This window comes from Hydra vulgaris, chromosome 12 (assembly GCF_038396675.1).
Source record: "Hydra vulgaris chromosome 12, alternate assembly HydraT2T_AEP".
NCBI lineage: Eukaryota > Metazoa > Cnidaria > Hydrozoa > Anthoathecata > Hydridae > Hydra > Hydra vulgaris.
Genome location: NC_088931.1, coordinates 38,492,501 through 38,516,706, shown reverse-complemented (window position 1 = coordinate 38,516,706; position 24,206 = coordinate 38,492,501). Strand labels below are relative to the sequence as shown.

The following is a 24,206-nucleotide window of genomic DNA, read 5'->3' as shown; positions in this document are numbered from 1 at the left end:
AACCACAGAAAAAAAGTGTATATATATATTTTTGAATTATAGTTTAGTTTACAACAAAAGATCGAAAGTCCTTTACCCAATTTTTTAAGGAAACCATTTTGGATTTCGATTTGCTTAATCCAAGGTTCCAGTAACAGTATTTTTTTTAAAAAAACATCATTTAATACCAAAATGAGGTCAAAACCATAAACTTTTTCGTATGACAGGAAAAAAGCTCAAAGATCAACAAAAAATCACTTTACAATAGCCAAAGTGTTAATTTATCTATCGTAATCAGTAAAAGGTAGGTACAATATATTTCTTAAATTAATAAGCAAAGTATTTTTTTTGGTACAGGAACACATTAAGAAAATATCGTTGAACAAATTTCTGGATTTGAAATCAGAATATATTCGCGCCAATGCACAGTGGGCCAGGTGGTGGACAAAATCTCAAAAATGAAAATTTATTATTTTTAAAACCATTCAAAAAAACATAGTTGTAATACTCTATTGTCTTATTAAACAATTTATTCGAGTATAATAGTCTTTTTCAAAACCACAAAAATCAATTGCGGTGCCAAGTTTATAAATTGCTTTATTTTTACAAAAAAGCGTAAATTTTTTTTATTTTTATGCTTGACTTTAGTAACAGTAACTTTAAAAAAAATACGTTTATGCGCAATTTGGTTTTGTTTTTTAATTATTTGATAATATAACTTTACAAAAATAATATGAAGGAAAGATTCTATGACTTATTAAAACTATATACATTGCCCCTAATTTCCCCTTTTGAGTTTATTTGACATTTTATAAGTACAAGCTTTAAGTCGTATTATTCGCTTGAAATCGAAATACTTATTTAAAACGTCATGTTTTTTATTGACCCAAACAAAAATACATGTTATTCTTTCACCAATACAATTCAATGCACATTGTACTGTTTAGACAATACTTTTTTTGTTTTTTAATTTAGCTTTAATATGAAAGTTAGTGAGATTCACACACTTATAAGACAAAACAAACTACTTCCTAATGATAAATCATATTTTTCATCAGTATTAGCTCTTCTAGCTTCAGTAGATATAAAATTTAAAGATTGTGAGTGTAAAAACTTTATATAAGTATATCGTAAAAAGTGGACAACTGCAAACAATGATATTATTTATTTTGAGAAAAACAATGAAAATTGGCTAGCTCAAGATTTTCAGTTTACGTACATTACGCTAAACCCTACAGTTAGTGATGTTGGACGACCCTGTTGCTCCTTTGAAAACTCATGCGAAAGAACAAAAAAAAGAAAGCTCAGCAATGTTATTAACACTTTATCTGGCGTTGAATTACTTCATGCAACAAAGCTAAAACTTGCCATAATTGCAAGACAATTTCTACCAATCGGAATAATGTCAGAAAATGCCCTAGAGGCGTGAAATAAAGACTTCAGGAACTTTTGGGAACATTTTAGCAGAAAGACCTCTAGAAAAGATACAAACCAAGATTTGATTAATAGGCTTCTTGTATTTGGTGATCCGGTAATAACATCTCTTAGAAAACTAAAGTTAAATAACAAAGTTTGCATAAATTTCCAAGTGAAGTTCTAGAATTGGTGAGAGAATGAGCTCTGTGACTTGATGATTTGTAATATATAAATTAGTCCAACCCTTGTTTTCGTTTTCCTTCGCTTTTTTTAAATCATAATTATTTTTGGTATAAAAAAACTAAAAATGATGTCATTCGAAATGTGGAGGTAATGGGGGAATGTGGGGTATTAGATTCTAAAAATTAAAAAACATATAATACTTTAGACTAGATCATAATTAATCTATAGACTTTAGATTTCATCATAAAATATCTTTATATTTAAAACGTCATGAGCTTTTTATGAGAGTTCGAACAACTCAAATATTAAAAATTATAAATCTGCTTTTTTAAAGTTTTTTTTAGTTATTTTCTGTTTATGCAATAATTTAACTAAATTTATAATAAAAGTAAAATTTCTTAACTTAAGGTAATTATTTGAGCATTGAAAGATCTTTAGTAAAAAAAAAAAAATATTTAAATATTTTTGTCCACCTAAAGTCTGATATCCAGCCCAATGTGCAATGCTTGGAAATTGCTCTAAATTTAGTCAAAAATCATAAAAAGCGTCACTTTGAACAATCGGCGTGAATACTTCTATCAAGAAAAAATGTATATATATATATATATATATATATATATATATATATATATATATATATATATATATATATATATATATATATATATATATGTATGTATATTTATATATATACATTTATATATATATATATATACATATATTTATGTACATATATTTATATATATACATATATATTTACATATTTATGCATATATATATATATATATATATATATATATATATATATATATATATATATATATGTATGTATATATATATATATGTATGTATATATATATATATATATATATATATATATATACATATATTTATATACATATATATATATATATATATATATATATATATATATATATATATATATATATATATATATATATATATATATATATATATATATATATATATATATATATATATATATATATATATATATATATATATATATATATATATATAAATGCGATATAATATGAAAACGCAAGCAAAAAAGTGTAAACTTTTTTAGAAATTCTTGATTGGGCCGCCTATGCAAGATCTGAACAATAAAACATTTAAATTAAAACTGTTTTTAGATTTGGATTCAGCATGATTGATTTAGTATATAAACATCAAAGTTTTAACTTTGGCGTAAAATCAAGTTTTTCAGACCACTGTTCACTGTTCCGTTTAGTTGATGACAACACACTACGACATTTCTTTTTTACTTCTTAGGTTGTTAATCATCCTTAAGCTATGCAATTGTTTTTATAATTTTTGGAAGTTTATACTTGTTCATAAGTTCATAAATAGTTAAACTTCTCAACTGTAGTATGTATTTTGGTCGGATTAACTTTTTTCATTACTTCTTTCATTTGTGTTAGGGCGGCCTTCATAGTATCCAACTGTACTTCGACAGTTGGATATTGTGTGGTTTGTTGACGTGCAGTTAAAGCTTCGATAGTTTTCTTTAAGAAACTGTTTCCTTAGCTGTGTCGAATGAAGTTTTTACATTTCTGGCTGAGATGATTTTTGAAACTGCAGTAGACACACCCATTATTTTTGACTTTGTTATGCTGGAAGTGCTTTTCTATAAGATGTTTTTACTTTGTGCCAATTATTATGAGTTTTGAATTTTTTTTTTTTTTTCCAGATGGTATTATTTGGTCGATCAAAAGATGATTCCGGATTTCGTTATCTATATGTTGCGCTAATCAAATAATATGAATAAAGCGTATTAAGTTGCGACTGGGTCAACTGTTAAAATTTCCCTTTGGAATAAGTATTATAAACATTGTGGTTACGAGTGTTTTGATCTATTGCAGTCAGCTATCAAACATCAACGGACTCGAACATTCTACTCTACTACTTTCAACAACTTTTCTTTGTGCTTAAACTTTCTCGTACCTTAATTTTATAATATAAATTAATAAATAAATTGAACTCGTTTAACAATTCCACTCTTACGTAAAACCACTATATAGTCTCGTAGAGCATCAATTAGTGCAAACTGACCTGTTTCTAGCCACTTTGCATTATTTATTTAAAAAAAAAAATTTCGCATCGTGTAATATAAAGAAATAAGTTTGAATCTATATTGGTTGCTTAACAATGAATATCATTATATAAAGTTTTTGACAAAATTAAAGTTAACATGTGTTTAGGCATCAATTTTTTAGATGCTAGCTAATAGACCTATTTCTGATTATTTGAACTTAATTCTAATTGTATAAAGAGACTCACAAATTAAAAAAATTATTGATCAAATTACAAGATACACATAAATGTATATACAGTTTTAACAATATTGTTTTCCGATGATACTTGCAATTCGAGCGATTTACAAAAGTTTTAGAATTTGAATGTAATCATAAAAACTTTGAAAACACCAAACACTGAGTTTACGGAGACAAAAAATTTATCAAATATTTCAAGTATGTTTTCGAAGCATTAGAAAGTCTTCGCATATTTTAAACTGTATGCTTTAAAAATTAATAAGCTGAAATATTATTTTTTATTTTGTAACAGAGCAATCCCAGTCTCTTCATTAAAGATATTAGTGCTTTTGAAAATAGGCCAGATTTAGGGCGTGGAAACAGGTCAGTTTACCCTAGCTGTTTAAAACCCCACTCGTGCCATTTTTGATTAATTTTAATAATATCGGCTTTAACAGTTCTAAATTGGTTAATAATTTGACGTACCAGGATTTCTGCTGTTTCTAATTTGTTTAAAATTTTTAATGAGTTGACACTTACATTTAATTTTTTGTAAAAGTTGTGTATTGGTGATGCAAGTTGTTATTTTTTATGAAGAGAAGATTTATGATATCACAACCATGTTGTCAAATAATTTTCAAGGGGATTGCTTATTTTTGATATAAAAATATTTGTGCCTTCTCCTTACCACATGCAATAAAGAGAAGTCTAGCAATTTCTTCTTTTGCCGGCTTAATAATAATTCACGAGGCATGACAAATTAATTACAGCAGAATAGTTTGTGTTTTCGATTTCAGTGCTGATTTGTTTCGAGAAACGTACCCAATCTAAGTTGGCGCCATCAAATTTTGAAGAATGTAGTTTCGGAAGTTTTGCTTTAAGACTCTGTGTATGCATCGTGTTTTGATTTCCTTCTTGTTTTTGCTTGTTTAGTCAAAAGTTTGCTTTGATGCTTTAATAAGATGTTTTGTTTTTTGTAGCAGTTGTCGATTTTTCCTTTGTAGCATTCTTTTAAAACTTAAAGGTCTGTTGGATTTGGAAGAAAAGCTAAAACTTCAAAAAAAGATTGCTACATTCTTAACGCCTTCAAAAAAAAAAAAAAAAAACATGTTCTAAGATAAAACTAAATTCGAACCTTACTAATATATCAAAGTGGACAATATCTCGTAGAATAAAAGCATGATGTGAATTTTTTACTGGAAAGAAAGGAAAAAATCATTTGTTAGTGAATCCTTTTTTGTTACGCTCAATTGCAAATAAAAAATATTAAATTGCATTGAGCACAAAGATTGAACATGTTTGGATCGGACACTTCAAAACCAATTCTTTTAAATTTAGAAAATGTTAGTTCTAATTTCCTTGAGAGTGCAGCAACTGGGTCATTGCTTTGCTTTAAGACATTTCAATTTTGTTTTAGATTTTATTCCTTAGATCAGTTTAACCGATCTAAAGAATAAAATCTAACACAAAATTGGAACAAAATCTAAGGGTAGAACAAAAAATGTTTTTTTCCCATTGGTTTTGTGTTTTAAATAAATTTTGTTTGTTTTTCTATTTAAAATATTTTTTATGAGAAGTTTTATTAGTTTTTGAAATTTATTGAAAATCATTAGTTATGCAATATAGTATGGCGAATTCCGTTTTATTTCAACATCTATGTTGAATATAATACATTTATTAATGACATTTTGTTTAACTTTATTCAGTTTTAGATACTTCTCAAGCGAATATTGAACTTTTTGTAAATATGAATGTTTTTGAAAGTTTCTTATTTTAAATAATTATACTTTGCTAATTAAAATAGAAATTATGTTTTTTCTATTTCAAAGTAAGTATTAAAAAGTTTGCTTAACGATTTGCTGTCTATAAACTTTCGAAAAAAGGAAAACTCAGGTGAGCATCAAATAACAAGTTGGTCCAATTTTCTGGAAACCGTGGTATTTCTTTCTATTTGTTCTTTTTGAATATTTTTCATTATATTCTTAAAAATGCCTTTAAATAAATTTGTTTCTAGCTGTTTGTTTGTTTATATGAATTTATCACATTTAGTGTTAAACAAAAAATAAACGAGTTATTTGCAACTTGAAAATTGAAATGAAAGTAAAACTCAAACTAATTGCACTCTAAATTATTGTAATATAAAGTTTACATTTTAAGAAAAATAATTTTATAAAGACGTTAGGCAAACGTTGCATTTAAAAAAATGAAAGTTTTACACTAAAAATAAGGAAAAAAAGTTGATAACTTGTGGAGTAATTTCCAGTGTCTTGATAGGTTCGCCATATTGTGGCGTGAATGCATAATTCCTTTTGTTAAAGTTAACTGAATAAGGAAAATCAAAAATTGACGTAAAGTTCCGATTAACTGACAATTATAAGTAACAAAAAATGCAGTAGTAATTACCACCTTGATATTACATATTAAAATAAAAGAACGTTAAAAAAAAATAAAAAAACGTTGCGTTTTATGTGTCATAAATGTTTATGATATGCAAAAGCCATAGGTAATTATGCTAAAACCACTGATCCTCTTTTTAATAATATTGATGAGCAACAAAAACAAATTTTAGAAATAATTTTCAACAATGGAAAGTTCATAGGAGAGCATTTAACTCACAAAAGGGAACTTGATGACAGCAATATTAATTTATTTTTTTAAAAGAATTGTTAATTAAATGGAAGCAACCAAGAAAAAATCTTTTACATGCACAATGGCATATTGGAAATTCAATGGAGATGAAGCCTTGGGCATTGAAATTAGCTAAGAAGGAGTTGTAGCAGATCTGATACTTAAAGACCTAGAATTTTAATTTATTTTTTAATAAATTTTTTTTTTAAAGTTTTATTAATAAAATAAACTTTTATGTTTTTTTATTTAGGTTTAATGTTATTTTTATATTTTGTTATTTAATCCTGCTAACTCTTTTTTAAACGTTTAATAATGTATAGTATATGTAATAATGTGTACGCATAATTATGTATACATTTGCAACACCCTTAAGTTGAGGGTGTTTAAATCTTATATGGTCATATATTTGCAACACCCTTATGTTGAGAGGGTTTAAATCTTATATGGTCATATATTTGCAACACCCTTATGTTGAGGGGGTTTAAATCTTATATGATCATATATTTGCAACACCCTTATGTTGAGGGGGTCTAAATCTTACCCAGTGAAAAAGCGCACATGGGATACGCGTGGGTTTTTTCCATATGTAACCCATGTGGGGATTATTATTTTGTCCCATGTGGGTTTCATATGGTAAATCCCACATGGATCCCATATGGTAAATCCCATATGGGATACGCGTGGGTTTCTACCATATGTAACCCATATGGGGATTATTATTTTGTCCCATGTGGGTTTCATATGGTAAATCCCACATGGGTTTTATGTGGTAAATCCTACATGGGATATAGGTGGAAAATACTACATGTTATAGATCTTAAATGCCACATATTTTAATCCAAATGGTATAAAAGTAGTCAATACTAGACAAATGAAAGTCCGAATGCTTCTATGATAATTTTTAAAATTCTTTCAATTTAAAAATTACTTAAATAGTAATTTAAAATTAATCATCGAAGCTTTCAGAGAGGTTTAACTTAATCTGGAATTTGCTACTTTATCCCATTTGGTACTCAAAATGTGCAGCATTTTTGATCTTTTACATGTGATGTTTTCCACCTATAACCTATGTGGGATTTACCTTAAACTATTATGACGAAATTTTATAAAATTAAAAAACGTGTTGCAAAATGAATTTATTTTAAAATAAATGCTATTAATCAATACATCCAAAATGAATATTAAAAATATTATTTTTTCTTTTGCGATTTACACGCCGTTTTTTGTCGATTGAATTAATTAAATCGCTTCGGCTTGCATAATACCAAGGTTTTTAGTATCTTCTAACTTTCTTCAAACATTTTCTAAAAAAAATAAATAAATACAAATATATATATAAATATATATATATATATATATATATATATATATAGAGAGAGAGAGAGAGGGAGGGAGGGAGGGAGGGAGGGAGAGAGAGAGGGAGGGAGGGAGAGAGAGAGGGAGGGAGAGAGAGAGAGAGAGCAATTTTAATAAGGAACCTTATTAGTCGAGCAATTTTAATTATTAACCAGGATGAAGTCATTAATGACTACAATATTTCACAAATAATTATTTCCTAATTTATTACTTACAATGACTAACGTATTATGGGTAATTGAACACATATTATGCGTAATGAGATTGAACCCATGAGGAGAATCCTGAAAAAAAGTGATCAATTAGGATAAGTAGTTAAACAAAAAAACAAAAACAAAAATGTAAAAACCTACTTTTTCAATGATGTAGACGTTGGATGCAAAAGTATCTTTACTTTTTCGTCACACACACGGCCTTCTATAATAACAGGCCTTGACATCGCGCAAAATGCCGTAAAAACTGAAGGCCGATTAAACTTTCACTTTTACTTATATTGATATATTTTTATATTAGGTAGGGTGTAATGGCAGTCTATGTTTTCTAATAATAATCTCTAGTAAAGACGGAAATATAAAAAGAAAACCAAAAAATTGTTAAAAGATAATCATATTTTTCGTATTTCAAATTTCATTAAGAATATTTATGTAATATTAAATAGTATCAATAACAAGCAGAACTATAACAAAGTATATATCTATATATTAGAAAGATAACTGTATTTTCAGTTTTTTTTTGCTAAAAATGGTAACAATAAAAATCACCAACAATAAAAAACACCAACAAAAGTTGATTCAAGCAAAAAAAAAGTTTTATCAATATATCTCAACAGGGTAAATATTTACAAATCCAAACATATTGAGAGACATATAGGCTAATGAGAAAATAAAAAACATAACAAGTAAATAGCATAATAAATACAAAACTAATTTTCACATAAATTATGATAGCTTTAGTATTTTGGGAGTGGTAATTAGTGAGTAATTCTTTAGCAGAATATTAGAATATACTTCCATATTTATAATAATAATTGGTAGAATCATCATAAATTTTAATTTTGCTTTTTTGCACAAAGCCAGCTATGTAAACTATAGCCACTAATGTAGATTTATTAAATGAGCTTTCAAGATCATGTATATTATCCAGAAGTTCTTTTTCATCAGTAGAAATATCTCTAAAACATATGTCACAAGTATGACCATCGATACCATCAACAGGAATGTCAAGTTGTAATATCAATTTAGTATGTCGAATATTAATTTTTTCAATTACAGATTTAGCGTTTATAAAGTAAGTACCTCCAGATCCCTGTCAAAGCTTAGAAAAAGCTTTTTCAAGTGGATCTGTAAACCAACCTATTAAGACATACTTTGCTCCATTACTCAACAAAGTTTCTACGAGATCAATAAAGTCATAACATGAATGCGCTATTGCATTGCTAGTATCTAGCGTAAGCTGTTTTACACGCTTACCTGTAGGTTTCATAAAATTTGACAGTTCAGCAATATCTCGTAGCAGTTGTAACTGTTGATAACCAACTGAGTTGATTTCTCCGCATAATTCATTTCTAAACCGAATGCCAACACCAGGTGCTTTGACATTAACAACATTCGAAAAAAAGTTATTTTTTCAATAAATACAGCAGTACCTTCAAATGCTTTATTTTCAATCTCTGGATGCATTCTTAATGCAGCTACTGTTTCTTCGCAAAAAACAGACAAACAAAACTTTACAGATTGTCTTTCTATTGGTTTTGGATAAACTGATTTAGCTGTAAGTTTAGAGAGTTTAAAAAGACTATTGCACTCAGTTTTATATAAAGTTTCTAAATCACTCCACTTAGCCAAAGCCATTTATTTATTGTTCAGAAATTGAAGTTCGTCAGTCTTTTCTGTCAACCAATTGTTTCGTATAGATTTTAAGAGATGCACATAATCATACAATAAATATATACCTGATGTTGTTAACCATGGTTTACTATCAACTGTTTTAAACATTCCAAAAAATCTTTGATTTACACGGTTACCATCAGTAATTATTACCAGTGTCTTACTATTTTCAATATTATTTATCGTATCAACAATTTGTTGACATTGAGCAAACTGAAATTCAGAGGAACAATTTGCAACAGGTTGAGCTCTACATATAAATTATGGACCTCCAAAAAGACATTTAATCATAAATGATAAAATTGTTTTAGCTAACTTTTCAGGGTATTTTACTGCTTGACCAAACAAAGCACCTCTTTGGTTAAGTAATGAAGCTTTGACATAGATCTCATCAATTAGTATTATGGAAGTTCTTTTCAATGGATTTAAATTCATAAAAATACTATTTATGAAACTTAGGTCCTCCATTGAGCTTATTTTTGAAGTCAATCGTGTTAAAGTCCTTATACTTGGCAACTTGTAGTCAATACACAAACAATCATATAAACTTCGTCGCATAGCAAAATACTCATATGCTCTACATATAATATCTGAAGTATATAAAAATTCACCAACATTAACTTTTCTCATAGCATTAAGGTGTTCGAATAAATAATGGAACACCAAGTTTGTACATTTTTGATTGTATGTGTAAACTTTTTTTATTAAGCTGGAAAACAATAACATCGTTATTATCACTTAACAAAGATTGAATATCAACAAATATAAGTTCATCCTCTTTTAGAAAATCATTTAACTCATCTGGTAAAATGCTTCGAAAACCGCTTGAAGTTACAGTTTTTCTAACTTTATTTGCTGGTGTGGTTAAACAACTAGGCGGAATATTTTTAAAAACAGATGGTGGGTTTAAAGGTCGTTGCTTACCATACTTGCTTTCAAAAGGTGCTTCATTTGGCCAATGAAGTTGACATACTGCTGTATAGTCTGTAACAATAAAAACCAGTTCTTGGAATAGCTTCACTACATCTTTTTCTCTGCTCTAGATTCTTCGGGAACCTATAAATTGATATTTTTGTTGTAGTTGAGTATTGATATTTTTGTTGTAGTTGTAATTGATATTGTAGTTGTATAAATTGATATTTTTGTTGTAGTTGAGATAGTTCGACTTGCAAAGAGATACACAGCATTTTAAAGGCATTTTAATTATTAAAAAAACTTACCGTTAGTTTGACAATATTATTACCTTACAATGTAACGCCTTGAACCTTACAACGTTATCGTCTTGAAGTTGCGCTATCTAATTTATAAACCAATCAAATTTTAAAGATTTATTAAAAAAGCGTGAACACAAACTTTCGTCTAATGATAAAAGATGAAAATGTAAACACAGTATTAGGAATTGGCCTTCAGTTTAACAACTTTGTTGCGCGATGTCAAGGCCTGTTATTATAGAAGGCCGTGGTCACACATAATACAATATTCTGAAACTAATAAACAAACATCTAAATTTCTATAAGTAAATTTATTCTTTGATCATTGCCTTCATATCCTATCTTATTTTCATATCATAATCTATTATGGTATTATTTATATAACATATCACAACAATATTGTTAAACTTGTGATGTTCAAATATCATATGAACATTCTCTAACATGTTCATATGATATTTGAATATAGTTCTTGAGAATATTATCTGCAAACAATTGACTGACACAAGTTCAAATGTTGTCAAAAACCAAGCATGCAAGCATGGGACACTGCAGCGTCCCACAAAGAAATGCTGGTTTGAAAGTCAAATTTTCTTTATTAAAAAAAATATTAAAATAGGGGGGAGATAGGGAGGTTTCTGTAACTTTTTTTAGGCTCCAAAACTTTTAACTTTATATATAATAAGGTTCATAAAACTTAAGGGACTTACGAACTACATTGAGGAACAAAAACAGGATATTTACAGAAACTTTTCAATTTTTAATCTGGAGTACCACAGTGTAATTGGGAAAAAAGTCTCTGGGCCCAGTATTCAAAGTAATATGATCTAAAGAAATATATAAATTAAATAAAATGCTTTAAAATGCATGCAGTTATACATATAACTCCTGATAGTTAACTATATGTATAACTAGTTATACATAAAATTTATTATATAAACTTATTTTTTAAGTTTGTGCTTGAACAAATTAGTACCAATTAATTCAAATTCAAGATTTAGTTCAAGTTCAAGTTCTTATTTGTTCATTGTTTTTCACTATTTTATATTTATTTGTTCAAATTTGTTAACTAGTACTAATTCTAACTACAGTAAGAATATTTATCATTGTTGAACGTGATTTTATTAGTAACTTAATTTTACTTTCAACATATTTTGACAACACCCTTTACATTTTAAATGATGACGGCTTTACTTTTCTATTGATGTTAAATTTATTACATTTCAATAACTCAGATTGAATTTTAACTGAATTATTGTAAGCTTTGTAAGGGTTTGTTGTATATAAAAAGGTGTTGTAAATAAAGTAAAAATAATATATATATATATATATATATATATATATATATATATATATATATATATATATATATATATATATATATATAGTATTTAGGCTATGGGATCATCCATAAATGATGCAGTAGATAGAGGGGCAGTGTGAGTTTAACAATAATTGACAATGGGGAGGGGATGTTGAGACCAAAATAATGTCAATTAAAAAATTGAATTAAAAAAAAAAGTAACATATTTTATTTAAAAAAAAAGTAAAACAATTTATGCTAGCTATGAGCAGGTTTTAGAGGTATTTATACCAACAATGTGGTCTAAAAACTTCTTGCTTTTGTTGCTTGAAACTGTAGAGGATCATAGGAAAAACAATTTAAATTCAGAAATTAGCTTGCTTATCTGAAAGAACAATTTATGTTGTTTTTTTTATTACTTTTAGTACTGTTGAGAATAAAACTATAATTGAACAAGAAAAAAATTGGTGGCATATGCATTTTTTATATTATATTAACAATTCAGATATACCATCATAATATGATAACAAAAACTGACATCATTTTCAATAGAAATGGCAAAAAATTGACTGAGTCTGATTAAGGGTGAAGGTGTTCAATAAACGGGTCATCATCTGACATCATTATGCATAGATGACCCTATGATTTAGGTAAAATAAGTAATCTATTTGCCATATTTCTCTTAAGAAAGTGTAAGAAAAAAGCATTGTTATGCTGAGAACCTACCTATTGAGCAAGCTTCGACCACCTATTTTATAAATTTGAGAGACAGAAGTGGAAGTGCGAATCGCAAAAGAACAAATAACAATGCTCTAAATTGATTTTAACTTTGTAGACTAACATTAATATAGTATTTAGAAATAATAAATGAAGTTTAGATGATTTTTATAATTTGTATTTATTTCCATTAATTATCAGTTGTCAGTCTCTATTTTATAAAATGAATTAAAAAACTATTTATTTATAGTATAATAATAATACATAAATACTAGTTTCCTAATGCTATTATCATCACAATGTTAATGGTATTCGTTTTAAAGTGAAATTTTGTATCAATTTTATTGTTTTAATGTTATATATATATATATATATATATATATATATATATATATATATATATATATATATATATATATATATATATATATATATATATATATTATTTTTACTTTATTTACAACACCATTTGATATACAACAAACCCCTACAAAGCTTACAGTTAAGATTCAATTCAGTTAAGATTCAATCTGAGTTATTGAAACGTAATAAATTTAACATCATTAGAAAAGTAAAGCTGTCATCATTTAAAATATAAAGGGTGTTGTCAAAATATGTTGAAAATAAAATTAAGTTACTAATAAAATCACGTTCAACAATGATAAACATTCTTACTGTAGTAAAAAATAGTACTAACTGCTAAATTTGAACAAATAAATATAAAATTAACAAAAACAATGAATAAATAAGAACTTTAACTAAATCTTGAATTTGAATTGATTGGTACTAATTTGTTTAAGCATAACCTTAAAAAATAAGTTTTTATAACAAATTATATGTATAATAGTTATACATATATTTAACTATCAGGAGTTATATGTATAACTATATGCATTTTAAAGCATATTATTTTATTTAAACATTACTTTAGAACATATTACTTTGAATACTGGACCCAGAGGCTTTATTCCCAATAACACTGGTACTCCAAATTAAAAATTGAAAAGTTTCTGTAAATATCCTGTTTTTGTTCCTCAATGTAGTTCGTAAGTCCCTTAAGTCTTAAGGACCTTATTATATCTAAAGTTAAAAGTTTTGGAGCATAAAAAAAGTTACAGAAACCCATCTCCATCCTATTTTTTTCTTTTTTTTATAAAAAAAAATTGGGAATTCTTTGACTTTCAAACCTGCATTTCTTTGAGGGACACTGCAGTGTCCCATGCATGCAAGATTGGTTTTTGACAACATTTCAACTTGCATCAGTTGATTGTTTGCAAATAATTTACTCAAAATCTAAATTCAAATAACTATTATATTATCCTAATAATACGTCTATTTGCACAAATCTTAATCTTACTTCTATAAAGAAAGATAAAAATTTTTGGTGGTACTTACATACTTGCTTGCCATTCTCTATATTAATATAAAATATTTTCACACAATATAAACGTAACGCAATGCAATGTCGATTTTTAATTTTATTTAGTTTTTTTTTAAAAGTTTTTTTTTTTAGTTTCCAGCTTTCAAATTAATTCCCATGCAAATCCCACATGAAACCCACGTGGGATTTCCCATGTGTGTAAATACCATATGGTTCCCACATGTAACCCATGTGGGTAATCCCACATGGGTTTAAGGTGACAAATTTCCATACGGATACCACATGGGAAAAACCGTCCCACGTAAATCCCATCAATCCCACACGGAACCCACGCGTAACCCATGTGGGACGCGGTTTTATTTTTCACTGGGCAATATACCCCTGAAAAATTGGGACCTACCGTCCCAAATGTGTTATAAAGAAAAAAAAAGTTTTTTTGCAGCATTTTAAAATAGATCTTTTACGTTACGGAATAAATGTATAAACAGCATTTCTCTGTTTTGTATACTTCCTTGTGATATACCGTAAGAAAACTTATTAAAAGACATTATGAATGTTCTTTGCATCTACTGCAGTAATTAAAAAAATATTTTAATTGAAAAAATAAAATATTTTAGTATCGCTCAGATCGTTTCATAATGCCATTAACATTAACACTCCTAATGTCATTTGTGCTAAATGTAGAATAACTTTAGAATGACTTGAAAAATAAGATAAAAACATTATTATAAGTAAAACGCATGATTTCTCAAAAGTCAAAGTTAGTGTTCTGACCAGAAACCAAACATCTGTTATCTCACCAAAAATCAATCATTTTGTATTTGTGACATCTTTGAAATTGTTCGAACTACAATTACTCCAGGATCAACATCTGAAAATAGAGGGAGAATCAAGTTGGGAAGAGTGAAAACATCATCACCTGGAACAATAAAAATATGTAAAAGGTGCAAGATTGCAATTGGAATAGGACTACTACACCCGTGCACACTCACATTTAGAAGAGAAAATTTAACAGAAGAACTTGACAAAGGTTTAACAGGCGTGCGTATTATTCTTGATTCAATATTTCAAACTTGAAATTTAGATAAAATATTTGAGATATAAAAATTGAAAACATGCATGGTAATTTTTTTTGATATTAAGATACACGAGGTGCCGAACTTCAATGCTTCAACTATGAAAAGCGATGAGATGAAAATTTGAGGAAGAGGGAACTAAAATCAAAGTTGTAGCCAAAAGTAAAGCAATTGCAATCACGGTGTGATCGGATAGTAGAATAATCGCAGGTTCTGTAAACCGGCTACTTTAAACGTTTTTGAGATATTTTTGTATGCCATTCTTTCTTTATTGAAAATAGTTTAAATAACTTATTGAATTTGGTGAAAGTTGACTATTACCAAATTAAAATTCAAAACAATATTTAAATAAAACGATTAAGTATACTTAAGTCATTTCAAGATAATAGATAAGTCATTTCAAGTTACCCTGCACGGTTGTTTAGATATTAGTAAAAAGCGCTATGAAAAGGTACGCATGCGTAAAAAAATCCGAAAAACTTTTGAACTTTTAAAATGGCTTCGGTTCTTAACTACAGAGAATATTTTATATGGCAACAGTTTAAAACTAAAGTTTAAGCATGCTAAGATTTTTGCATAACAGTTTATGCAAAAATCTTAGCATGCTTAAACTTTAGTTTTATTTAATACCTTTTCAGTCAAAATTATAGATTTGTTTATTTATTTGAAATCAATTTTCTAAAAATCTGACTATAGGATTTCAATAATTTTTTTTTTAAACTTCAGATAAATATGTTCTTTATTTATGATATTTTTCTGTTCACTAAATTTTCATATGATATCGCTTAATTTGCATATATTTTTCAAAAATGTTGTTTCTTGGGACACCCTAATAAAGCATTTATCGTCAAAACACAGTGTGAGCAATTTTATTTTTATGTTCTAACTGAAATAAAAAATATTAATAGGTGTATGCATATGAAACCGCTGTTTAAAATAAGACAAGTTAATTTTCTTTTTAAGACAAAATTAATGTATGGATGATTATGTGTGTGAAACTACGTTCAATTTGCTTTAAATATCATAGTTTTTAATTTGATTTTATTCATATCTAGATAATTTTATACATCTTTCAAAATGAACAACTTTGTGCCTTCAAATATGCATTTGCGGGAAGTATTACTTCACTATTTTATTTTAAAGAAAACTGCTGCAGAAAGTCATCGTTTGCTTGTAGAAGCTTATTCTGACCATGCTTTATCTGAAACAACTTGCAGAGATTGGTTTAGAAGATTTAAAAGTGGCGATTTCGATCTTGACAACAAGGAACGTGGTAAACCTCCAAAAAAATTTGAAGATTCAGAATTGCAAAGTTTATTGGACGAAGACGATGCTCAATCCCAAGAACAATTAGCAGAAGAGTTGAATGTTGATCAGGCAACAATTTCAAGACGTTTACAAGCTCTCGGTAAAATAAGAAAGGAAGGAAAATGGGTTCCACATGAATTGAAAGAACGTGATATTGAAAGGCGTTTAGTGACATGCGAAATGTTATTGAATCGTTTTGAAAGAAAGTCTTTTTTGCATCGAATAGTGACTGGAGATGAAAAATGGATTTATTTTGACAATCCAGTCCGCACAACACATTATGTTGACCCAGGCGCACCTGTAAAATCAACACCAAAGAGGAATATTCATGGAAATAAGGCTTTGCTGTCTATTTGGTGGGATCAGATTGGTGTGGTATACTATGAGTTGCTAAAACCTAAAGAAACAACTGATGGGCCACTTTACAGACTCCAATTATTCCGTTTAAGAAAAGCATTAGAAGAAAAACGACCCGAATATGCTGAGAGACACGATAAAATAATTCTTCAACATGACAATGCTCGTCCTCATGTTTGTAAAGTTGTTCAAACAGCGTTGAAAACTATCGGATGGGAAGTCTTATGCCACCCGCCGCATTCACCAGACCTTGCTCCATCAGATTACTATTTATTCCGATCAATGTGACATGGCTTGGCAGATTAGCACTTCTCGAATTATGAAGAGGTCAAAAAATGGCTCGATGATTGGATAGCTTCTAAACCTGAGAAATTCTATTGGGATGGAATTCATAAGTTACCAAAAAATTGGCAAAAAGTAGTAGAAAATAATGGAAATTACATTCAAAGAAATATAAATAAAACATCTCCAAAACAAACGTTCTAATTCAAAGAAAAAACAGCGGTTTCATATGCATACACCTATTAGGTAACTTTAATAAAATCAACAATAAATAATAACATATAGCTAAGTTAAAAAAAATATATCTTAATAATTAATTGATAATAATACAGTGCACTTTCGGTTCCAATCATATTTTGAACTAAATAATATTTAAAAAGCCACATAAAATCAAAATTGCTTATACTGTATTTTGATAATAAACTCTTTTTATGTTACTATTACCTGCAGTACCAGGAATCAGCTGAATTGCTAATATTTGTTTGTAATATTATCACAACTATCAGGCAGGCAGCAAAAAAAAAGAAAGCAAAATTAATTTTTAGATATTGGATGTAACAGTAAAATATATAAACAATAGATATAATATATATTAGCCTTTTCGTTATGTAATTTTTGTTTTCGTTTTGTAGTTTTTGTGCCTGCCTTTTCGTTTGCGTAAAGTTTGTTATTATTTGTGCTGTTTTTGCTAATAATTTTTATTGTTGTTATTGAGTGTTTTCATTTTTTTTTGTCTTTTTGAGAATTTTTATTACAGCTTAATCATTATTTTTTTATAATTAATTTAATTTACGCTTGCTTTCATTTATTAATATTGCTGTTGAGTTTTTTTTTTGTTTTTTTTGAATGACTAGTTTTTAACTATATGAGTGACACCTAACCAAATTTTGTAAAATTATAAAAATTTGTAATTTTCAATTTTTGGTTAAATAAATCGATTAAAAAAAAAAAATAACACAAATATATAAACAATATATATATATATATATATATATATATATATATATATATAAATTATACATTATATATATATACATTTGATCGGTTAGGCTAACACAGTATCTTTAAAGGTACATTGGCTTACTAAGCTAGTTACAACAAAACTTACTAACTGTATATATATGTGTGTGTGTATACATATATATATATATATATATATATATATATATATATATATATATATATATATATATACACACACACACACACATATATGTATGTAGTGTGTATATATATATGCGGTAGTGGTGTAGTGGTAAAGCGCTCGCCTCATAAGCGAGAGGTTCCGAGTTCGATCCCCACCACGTCCCTGGAAGTACCGCGCTCAACTTATTCATCCGCGCAGCGGCCTTGTTCGTGTTTCGGAGTTATAGAGTTGAGAGAGGGTTATAACCACTATTAAGTAGCCTCCTCATCTGTAGTGGCCTTCGTGGCCTTGAGGAGGCGAATAAAAAAAAAAAAAAAAAAAAAAAAAAAAAAAAAATGTGTATATATACACACACACACATATATGTGTGTGTATATACACATATTAGGGTGATTCTAAAAACAACTTTATTTGAAATTGTCTGCTGCCACCCCCTAAATGTGTTCTATGTAATAAATTAATACTAAATTTTAAAAATTTTTGAATAAAAAAAATTTTTAGGGGTCGCTCAAGACCCTCAAACATCAGATGGATCCCTAATATTTAAAAAAAATTTTTTTTAAATATTAGGGACCCAAGTTTTTTAAAAGCATATAATGTTGGGTCTCAAAATAAGTGAAATTTTATAAAAATTTAAAAAATGGTTAAAAAAATTTATGAAATCACAAATTAAAAAAGTTTGTTTAAAAAAACTATGAAAATATGTACTTTTTTATTTTTACCTCAAAAATGGTAGTTTTTAAGCCATAAAATTTAAAATAGTAATCTTTAAAAAAAATGATTATTATTTTTAGAATTTTTATAAAATTTCACTTCCTTTAAGACACAACATGATAAGCTTTTGAAGAACTTTTTTTTCAAAATATTAGAGACCCATCTGATGTTTAAGGGTCTTGAGCGACCCTAAAATTTTTTTTTATTTAAAAGTTTTTAAAATTTAGTATTAATTTATTACATAGAACACATTTAGGGGGTGGCAGCAGACAATTTCAAAAAAGTTGTTTTTAGAATCACCCTAACAATATATACATTTACATATATACACATATATATGTACATATACATATATACACATATATGTGTGTGTATATACACACACACACACATATATATATATGTACATATACATATATACGCATATATATATGTGTGTATAAATATATATATATATATATATATATATATATATATATATATATATATATATATATATATATATATATATATACATACACGCACACACACACACTTTCATATATTAGTAAATAGGCATAACAGTAAAAATAGATATCGAAAAAAAGTTGAAGCAATGACCAGAAAATTATCATAAATATAGAACATGTATATCTAAAGTTTAAAAAAAAAATTATAGAAATCCTACAGTAAGATTTTTAGAAAATTGATTTTAAATAAATAAACAAATCTTTGATTTTCACTAAAAAGTTATTAATTGAAAATAAGGTTTAAGTGCGCTAAGATATTTTTTACCCTTTTTTTATTTATATTTTTGTAAAAACTTTGTAATAATGTACTGATCTACATTAAAAATAAGGCTGCAACATGAAGTTTTCAGAAATCAAATAACAAATGGACGGTTGTCATATAAAATATTCTTTGTTGTTAGGAACCGTAGCCATTTTAAAAGTTCAAAATTTTTTTGTATTTTCTTACGCATGCGTAACTAAACAGCGCTTGCAAACGATCGTGCCTGCATATGGGGTAACTGAATATATTTTGCTTTAAAAGCAACACATGTTCAAAATCACGTTTTGTTTTAAAACTCAATAAAAACAACAGTTAAGGTTCACATAAATTTGTTATTACTAAAGTAATACAGTATAATTTTACAATGAAGACCCAAATAGCTTTTTTTGTCTTAATGGGTATGTTTTAACAGAACTTGCATAATAAGTCATCATTCCGTTGTCTTTAATGTACAGGAATATTAGAACACTCCGATGCAACTATAACAGTTTCACTAACAGAAGATGATGCAAAGTGGAACGTCTTTAAATGTTGCTTGATAATCGTCTAAAGAAATACTTTTTCTAATGTGTCGATTAAGTACATTAACTACTGCTTGCTTAACATTTTTTTAAAGGTTTTATAATACTTTTTTATCAGCTTAGGGCAAATAATTAAGAGCAATACTTATATTTAATGGGTAAATACTACATTTTTCAAAACCAGCTACTAAATCGCAGATTACCTCTTTACCTGGCAAATATATATAAGTATATTAAGTTTTTTTATATAGGAGGGGCATTCCATATAAGATGAGCCAAACCTTACTGGGTGACCATCTCAGATTTTTTTTGAAATTTACAACCCTTTTAGATTTTATGGAAAAAAAGGTTTCCCTAAAATTTCAACTCATTATTTTAAAGCATTCTAAACTTATGGCAATTCGAAAAATTAATGCCTTAGCCTATTTTGAGCAATTTATTGTCTTTATCAAGAGCCTTATTTCTAAATCCATATGATTTAAAAACTTATTATCTAAAATACTTAAAAATCAATCTGATAACAGCAAACCTCAACTATCGAAAAAATAAAAATTTATTTTACAAAAATAATCATTTTTAGCCAAAGGGACTTTGGACTTCAAAAAAAAAAAAAAAAAATTTAAAGAAAAAAATTCTCCTAAAGGAAATTTAGTTTCTGCAAGCGTCTGTACTTTTTTTAAACAAGAAGTTTTCGATTAGTCAAGTATTTTTCTTAAATATCTTTTAAAAAATTTGTAAAATACAACATAAAAAAGGTTGTAATAAATAGATAGAGCTTGCAATTAAGCTAACAAACAAAACTCTTTTCTTCAGCTAACTTAAGTATCTTATCACTGAAATGACTGCTTAGATTATCACTGATAAGAACTTTAGTACCTGGAAAATTATTTAAAATTTGACAAAAACCACTGGGAACCAGTAAGAAATGCAAACAGAATCAAACTAATCTTGAGTTACTTCAATTATATCCTACTCCTATCTTTGGTCCATGTTTTCCAAGATGGTCAGCTTTATAAACAATATAAACAGGACAATTTGAACAGAGGCTAGATTACAAAAAATGATTGATCTAGTACCCTTTTTAGTGTTTTGAATACCTTCAGGATATTTCACTCCTTTTTTAAAAATACATTTCAGGATTATCTGATAAACTGATTTCATCATAGTCAAATTGTAAGAAAATGAAACTGATGCTGGAGAGTTTTTAATACTCTGAATTTAAAAATATTTCTAAAAATTAAGGGCCCACTCCAGAAAAGTTATTGCAAAACTCAGAAAAAATTCTGTCTTTAATATCCATAGTCGACTTTTCTAAAATACAAAGATCCATGGTATTAAAAGGAAAACCTTTTGCAACAAAAGCAATAACATGTTGTAAAATTGCTAATTCTTACATAATTTTAAAACTGTGAATTTTCCTGTTGTTGAATTATACTTTTTGTTGTTGAATAAACTTTTTAATCTTTTTCAACAAAGCGTCAATGTAGCATGGTACTGCTTTGTTGAAAAAGCAGACACAAATTTATGAATAACAATACTTTTGAATAATAATACTTTCATTATATTTGTACAACACAATTTAGAATTTAATCATACACAAATATTATGACATTTTTAAATATAAGATTAAGAATTTATTATTTTTCAAAAAAAAAAATTTACACATGTGGTGTGTATATGTGTGTGTGTGTGTGTGTGTGTGTGTGTGTGAGTGTGTGTGTGAGTGTGAGTGTGTGTGTACATGTGTATGCGTGTGAGAGATATTCTAATTATTTCATGTTTCTGACAATTTATTTTGTGTTTTTACTTTGAATATTAATCAAAGCATCTGAATGTATACAAAAAATATGTTATGCTATACCATTAGTTAATAACTATAGCAGGCTAACAAATTCCTTCAATTTTTACATAATAATTTTATAAACAAAAACTTTGTAATTTAAATAAAGTTAAACAACAAGCTGCTACACGAGCCAAGGCAGTGTAGCAGTAACGTTTTCTGGCTTATTTTTATATGAAAAATATCTGCAATATTCAAAAATTTTTTAAAGGAACAATAACAACCAATAAATAATTTAAAACATTAAATAATCAAAATATAAAATAATATATTTTTTGATACTTTGATGTTTAAGATTAAGAACTATTTTTTTAAATTAATTAAATTTAATTAATTTAATTTAAATTAAATTTATTTAAGAATTAAATTAATTTAAAATTATTTAAATTAATTAATTTAAATTAACTATTTTAAAAATTTAATTTAAAACTATTTTATACAAACCATCACTACCTTCATACAAACCATCACTACCTTCAAGGTAATCATTGCCTAAACCTTTTTCATAAAAAATGTTGTCTGAATATGGAATTTAGGATATTGAAAAACTCTAAAACATCTTGGTTCTGTATTTCATCTAGAAAATATATTTTTCCATTTAGTTCTTTATCTGATAAGGAGCTACATCTGCAAACAATAAATGATAAAGTGATTCATGTTAATGAACTCTTAAACAACATATCATCTTTTCCAAACACCATAGAGTCTAATCTTTATAATGAACTTAATGACTTCATTTCCCATCAACTCAATAACAACAATGACAATGATGTAAACCTTGAAGATAACCCTATTAATTGTAAATATATGGACATACTGATTATGTTTATGAGCACACCGGTTACGGTTATATTGACTACTGGTTTATGAGCACACTTCAACAAAATTTTATTTTGGAGGAGCTTTACTTTATATATCTAATACGCTAATTTACAAACCTTGAAACAAAATTAATATGCTTAAACCAAAGTTTTTAGAATCTGTGTTTGTGAAAATCACCTTTCCTAAAAAATCAAACATCATTATTGGCTGTATTTATTGCCATCCTAATATGGATATTTCAGAAATTATTAAGTTATTTAATTCCACTTTTTGAAAAGTTATCTATGGAAAAAAACAAAACTAATTTTTTAATGGGCAACTTTAATGTCAATCTTTTATTAACAAACTCAGATAATTCTGTCTCTGAATTTTTAGACACCATTGTTTTAAATTACTTTCTTCCCTTTATTTCATTGCCAACAAGAATCACGAATCATTCCAAAACTCTAATTGATAAAATATTTTCTAATGCAACTTCTACAAATATTTTTGCCAGTAATTTTACTTCTACAGTATCAGATCATTTACCCCAATTTTAATACACCTATTTCATAGAAACAAAATTAATCCTCATATAAGCTGCATTTTTTGTCGGAATTTAAAAAAATTTCTTTTTGAGGAATTATGTATTGATTTCTCCATAACTAGCTGGACTAATGTAATCAATGCTGATGAAGGTAATACTAATAAGTCATTTGAAGAGTTTTTCACAAGCTTTAATTCTCTTTTAGAAAAACATGCACCATTAAAAAAAGTCAGCAATCCCTGCTTATCAAGTGGTCTCAAACCTTGGATAACACGAGGAATCTTAATTTTAATTAAAATATGAAATAAAATATTTAACAAATTTCTTAAAACAAAGAATTCTAATAACAAACTCAATCTAGAAAAATCTTATAAAACATATAGAAACTTACTTGTTACTCTCACCCGTCGTAGTAAAAAGTTGAAATCTACATGAGATGGTATTAGAAATCTTTTAAACATTAGTTCGAGAGTTAACTCATATCCTTCCTGCTTATCTTCTAACAA

At 27.2% G+C, this 24,206-nt stretch overlaps 2 long non-coding RNA genes across 4 annotated transcripts in view; both read right to left on the bottom strand.

Moving 5' to 3' along the window:
- Positions 1 to 7,603: 7,603 nt before the first annotated feature.
- On the bottom strand, positions 7,604 to 14,690 carry LOC136088708 (uncharacterized). 3 transcript variants are annotated; one of them, XR_010642412.1, is made up of 3 exons: positions 14,351 to 14,690; positions 8,054 to 11,211; positions 7,604 to 7,786 (listed from the first exon to the last, which is right to left on the bottom strand). It is a non-coding gene; the product is annotated as an uncharacterized LOC136088708 (long non-coding RNA). The 3 variants fall into 3 exon arrangements; XR_010642413.1 differs by lacking the exon at positions 14,351 to 14,690 and having other exon boundaries at positions 8,054 to 8,122; positions 8,192 to 11,863; XR_010642411.1 differs by lacking the exon at positions 14,351 to 14,690 and having other exon boundaries at positions 8,054 to 13,708.
- Positions 14,691 to 20,303: 5,613 nt separating this feature from the next.
- Positions 20,304 to 24,206, bottom strand: part of LOC136088709 (uncharacterized) — a 6,045-nt gene continuing 2,142 nt past the window's right edge. The window contains exon 2 of the long non-coding RNA XR_010642414.1: positions 20,304 to 20,537. This is a non-coding gene — a long non-coding RNA (uncharacterized LOC136088709). The remainder of the gene's footprint in view (positions 20,538 to 24,206) is intronic.